This window comes from Penaeus monodon, unplaced genomic scaffold (genome assembly GCF_015228065.2).
Source record: "Penaeus monodon isolate SGIC_2016 unplaced genomic scaffold, NSTDA_Pmon_1 PmonScaffold_10032, whole genome shotgun sequence".
NCBI lineage: Eukaryota > Metazoa > Arthropoda > Malacostraca > Decapoda > Penaeidae > Penaeus > Penaeus monodon.
In genome coordinates, this window is record NW_023638641.1 from 7,501 (window position 1) to 12,821 (window position 5,321).

The window sequence follows — 5,321 nt, forward strand, 5'->3', positions numbered from 1 at the left end:
AAAAGGGATATATATTCCTGTTGTTTAAGGAGAACAAGTTGATTTAGATATGGCATTTCTTCAGTTTTTTGCATTGTTATGGGGGGGCTATAGTAATTACTCACAGTATCTTCCAATATATCGATACCAAAGTCGCACAGTTGGTTAAGTGAAGGTATTTGAATAATTACCTCACAGTGTTTGATCTGTAAACCGTAGTTTAAACATGTCTGAATGATGTGCTTTGAGTGACATGAGAACCCAGTGTGTGTGTGTGTGTGACGCATATTTATATACACAGACCTATATATATAAAGGCATGCGCATCCAATATTCGAAAATTTTTCCTAACGTTTTTTTTAATTTCACATATATACATTAGTGCACTTTATTCAATGATTGTGGTGCATTAGCATGGACATATCGAAGCTTATACTTAGATGAAAGTTTTAGATTAACAAAACATGTAATAAATGCCTTAGGGCCTTAGGTCAAGAATATGTTTGAACTCTCATACAAACATATATATGCGTATATATTTAGGATGAAGTAAAAGTTCTTCTGAATATATGTATGGGATGAGAGTTTCCATGGTAATTATTGTCATTTCTGAAATCTGTAATATTACATCACAAAAACTATGAGCAATTTTTCAAGTGATACGACATCCCAAAATGGTGGAGCATTATTCTTTATCCCTGTGTAGCCGGGAAAATGCTGTGTCATTTTAAATTTTTTTGTGAAATGTCTTTGCACATAGTTGGCTCTGCTAGTGCTTAGCCACAAAGGAGGCAATTAGGCGACCTTGTAACCTTACCTGATTTCACCTTCCTTGAATTAGCGGGAAAAACTTATTTCTTACTAATACTACGAACATTTATGGTGTTATTTTTATTATAAACATTAAAATTACTATAATGTTATAAATGTTAGTACAGCAAAATAAGATAATGTAAAATACTTTTGTAAATCAAGAAAAGGGAAACGTGTGAGACAGTCATTACTCGTAATTGGCTCATTGGTGACTTAGTACAAGTGTAGCCATCAGTGTGTAAAAACAATTAATAAGGTAAACTCACTGTGGGCGTGGCATGTATGTATGTGCCATACCTGTCGGTATTGGGTTAAAGCTAATCATATTTTCTTTACATCATATAGTAAAATAAGAGTTGTAAACATATATTTTAAAAGTGTTTAAAATAATGTTGATATAATGCTGCATTCACATGAGTATATTATAAATTATCATTTTGCGGGGCTTGGTGTTGGGTGCGCCTAGCTGCCCTGCATTTGCAGAGATCCTGCGGAGCAAGCAACACCTGCGAAACTGTAATAATATGAAAAAGTGTGGGAGAAGCGGGTTCTAGGGAAGCCATGGGGACATTTGATAATACAATTGTTATGATTACCTAAAAGGTAACACCGGCACTCTCCGTGGAAAGAACTGGGACCCTACCACATACTCACTCCAAGAGTATCACAACATGAAAACTACAATTAAGTATCATGCTGTGACCACGGCGGCTCAGACATGAACCTACCGTTATAAAAAAAAAAAAAAGTCTCCACATGGCTTTCACCTCAATACACTTCCGTTGTTAACTGGAATCTGTTTTCTTCTGCAGATTGAAGGGGGGGAGGGGGAATACACAGGGGAATGAAGGGAAAATTTTGAAAAAATGTGAAATCTGATGAGAGTCGGAATTAAATAAGCAGATTAGAGTGTAAGAATAAAGAAACCCGAGCCAAATGTTGTAAACTCTCCAGCAGTAGATATGATGATTATTCCACATCACACATAGTTCTTTGATAATTTCAGTCATTGTGTCCAAGTCCCTTTTTCAACAGAAAAAAAAAAAAGGTATTTCATTGCTGGCAGAAACTGCCTATCTGCCCCTCTGTCTCTCGTCCTACTTTATATCTTCTTTTTTTTCAAATTTATTTTTATGGTTGCAACTATTTTTTCCAGGCCCCCATTGATTCACTGTTTTCATACAAGCACTTCTCTAGAGAAAATAGACCAGTCATTTATAGCAGTGTCACTTAATTTTACCTCATTTCTGATTTGTTCATAAGAAAATCCTTTTCATGAAAGTAGATTACAAAGTTGTTAGCTAATTTCCATGTTCAATTTAGATTATTGAACACATTCCTTTAAAACCTGTTTGCACAAAAGATTTGTCGCACAAGAAGTCTACCCTGCACTTTAAGGGCACATAAGTAATATTATTTTTCTTTTTTCAATATTTCCAACAACTTTCAATTAAAAAAAAAATCGCAAGGGACACAATGTCATTTCACTTGTTAGCACCAAAATCACTAGGGTCAAAATGACAAGTGTCTTCTCAAAAAGGGCGGTCAAGTCAGTAGCATACATATGTGCCATTAATTGCATCGTTACAACAGATTATTTAAGATATCATAAATTTATTGTTTATATGAAATCATAGATGATAGATAGATAGATAGATAGATAGATAGATAGATAGATAGATAGATAGATAGATAGATAGATAGATAGATAGATAGATAAGTAGATAGATAGAAAGATTTCAAGAACATATTGGATACAAGCAGTGTAAGAATGGTATTAATAAAGTTTTTTAACATGATACAAATTTCCTGTTGATATGCAGCACATCTATGAACTTCTCACAGTATTGTTCACATTTTAGACATTTCTAGAAAAGGAGGGTTGTTTTTCTTCCCTGCGGGTGCAACCTTTGAAAGTCAATACCTCACAACCAGTGGGTCTCCGCAGTTGTATTACCTAGCCTGTGCGTATGAACACTCAGTGTCAGATGTTGTACTGAAAAATATCTTGCTACTGCAATGTGCCAATTATGTACTCATAGAAGCGATTATTTCTTATTGCAAATACTTTGTTTCATGTATATATTTTTTTAAGGATTGTTTTTTCTTTTTTTATTCATTTCATTTTAACTTCTATTTTACTTTTATATATATATATATATATATATATATATATATATATATATATATATATATATATATATATATATGTATAATATGCACATGCGCATTTCTACAACAAGAAATACACAATTTTAACAGTTGTATAACTTTCCATTCCTGCAGATTGCTGATGTGAAAGATATATAGATGTGATCTGGTTATGGACAATTTTTATACATACTTACATACTTTTATATTCAAGAGTGTAATTTTTAACGTTAACCATGCATTTAAGTTCATCCCAGCCAAAGCACTTTTCCCCATCTTTCCATGTCAAATGATATCCTTGAGTGAAAATGAAAAGCTATTGAAACGATGAAGCTTTTTAAAATATCTTTTATCATTTCTTGTGCTGTTCTTGCAGATACGTGGAAAGACAACGAGGAATTTTCAAATTACATAGTTCAGCTCGACGTCATGCGGTGTAGAAAAGCTTGGTAAGATTTGTAGTAATAAGTAGATACCAGTATTTGTTGCTTTCTATTCTTAGTTCATTCATAATCAGTTGATAAATTCCTCCTTATTTGATTATTTCATTAACTCATACTGAATGCAGTGTAAACAGAAGATTTGAGCTTTTTCCTTGTATGAAGTAAACATGTTATTTGTAATATATTTATATAGATATCAGTATGAAGGAAGATATTATAGTGTGTCCTTTGTATTATGCTTGAGAAATAATTCTTTAACTTTTTATGATGATGATGATAACTTTTTATGATGATGATGATGATGATTGAATTCCATGTTATTATCACTAAGATTCTTACTATTATTTCAGGCAAGGAGGGTGGCCACCTGCGGGAGGAGAGGACGGCCATTCTGGACCAGACGAGGGACCTGGCCTACACCAACTACAAGACGTTCATTCATACAGCTGATTGCTCGAGAACCATTTTCAAAGACGTAGGTTTTGACAGTTTGATCCGGTCTGTGGTACCCGGGGGGGTTGTATGGGTGAGGGTGAGAGAGAGAGAGAGAGAGAGATGAGAGGAAGGAGAGAGAGACAGAGAGAGATGAGAGGGAGGAAGAGAGAGAGAGAGAGAGAGAGAGAGAGAGAGAGAGAGAGTGGTGTGTGTGTGTGTGTGTGTGTGTGTGTGTGTGTGTGTGTGTGTGTGTGTGAGTCTAACTGTGTCTGTGTTATCAGTGTTCTGAAATACCAAGTATGGGAGATATTATTTATTTATTTATTTATATATATATATATATTTTTTTTATTAATTAATTAATTTTTATACTATTATTTATTTTTTTGGCTACAACCCCCCTCCCTCCCTCCATGAAGAGGTTCTCTAGAATCTAACAACTTTTGGAAAGCAGCTTCGAAAAAAAAATCCATGCTCCCTCAAAATTCTAAACATGGTTCCTCTCACAGTTCACCAGTGTGAGAGCCACTTAGAAGGCTTGTCGTCATGCCTGCCCAACCTTCGGAAAAGTGTGGATGGGTTTTTGGCCACCTCGCGCAGCTTGGCCAGTCGCGGCACCTCACCTCACTCACGCTGACAAAGCACACACAGTTGCTGGAGGTATTATTCATATGGTTGTTAATGCTGTATTGCAGTTGTCTTGTTGTTATTATTGTTATTGTTATATTATTATTTATTAGTATTATTATTATTATTATTATTATTAGTAGTAGTAGTAGTAGTAGTAGTAGTAGTAGTAGTAGCAGTAGTAGTAGAGTAGTAGTAGTAGTAGTAGAGCAGTAGTAGTAGAAGTAGTAGTAGCAGTAGTAGTAGCAGTAGTAGTAGCAGTAGTAGTAGCAGTAGTAGTAGTAGTAGTAGTAGTAGTAGTAGTAGTAGTAGTAGTAGTAGTAGTAGTAGTAGTGTTATTATTGTTGTTATTATCATTATTATTATTATGGCTGTTACTGTTGTAATAATTATTAGGCCTACATTATTGTAATTGTTAATAAGATGGGTACTATAATTATAATGATAATGACAATGACTGATAAGGAAACTAATAATGATAATGGTGATGAACTTAGTCATTTATAGACCTTTTATGATCAGATCCTGGAGCTGCCACAGCTGATGGACACATGCGTGAGAAACAGCTACTATGAAAGAAGCGTGGAGATTTAGCATATGTGAGAAGGCTAGAGAAGAAAACACACAGACATCCCTATAATAGCTGTAAGTGTGCTGTATGCTTTTTTTCTGATATTTTCCTATTTCTTGCTGGGTTTTATGCACCGTACATCATTATAAAATGTGTTACACATTTTATATAAATTTTCCTGGAGCATCTGCATGTCACTGGAAGGGGCGATCCTAAACGAAAGTCATCTCCACAGAACATCGTGATGGAGGTCCAGGCAGGGACTCGGTGTGTTGAGCCAAATTCGGCGCAGTTCAGTTTCG

At 34.7% G+C, this 5,321-nt stretch overlaps 1 long non-coding RNA gene across 1 annotated transcript; it reads left to right on the plus strand.

Annotated features, from left to right (window-relative positions):
* Positions 1-3,327: 3,327 nt before the first annotated feature.
* Positions 3,328-5,093, plus strand: LOC119568601. The gene is made up of 4 exons (XR_005228097.1): positions 3,328-3,392; positions 3,737-3,861; positions 4,331-4,481; positions 4,971-5,093. It is a non-coding gene; the product is annotated as an uncharacterized LOC119568601 (long non-coding RNA).
* Positions 5,094-5,321: the final 228 nt, after the last annotated feature.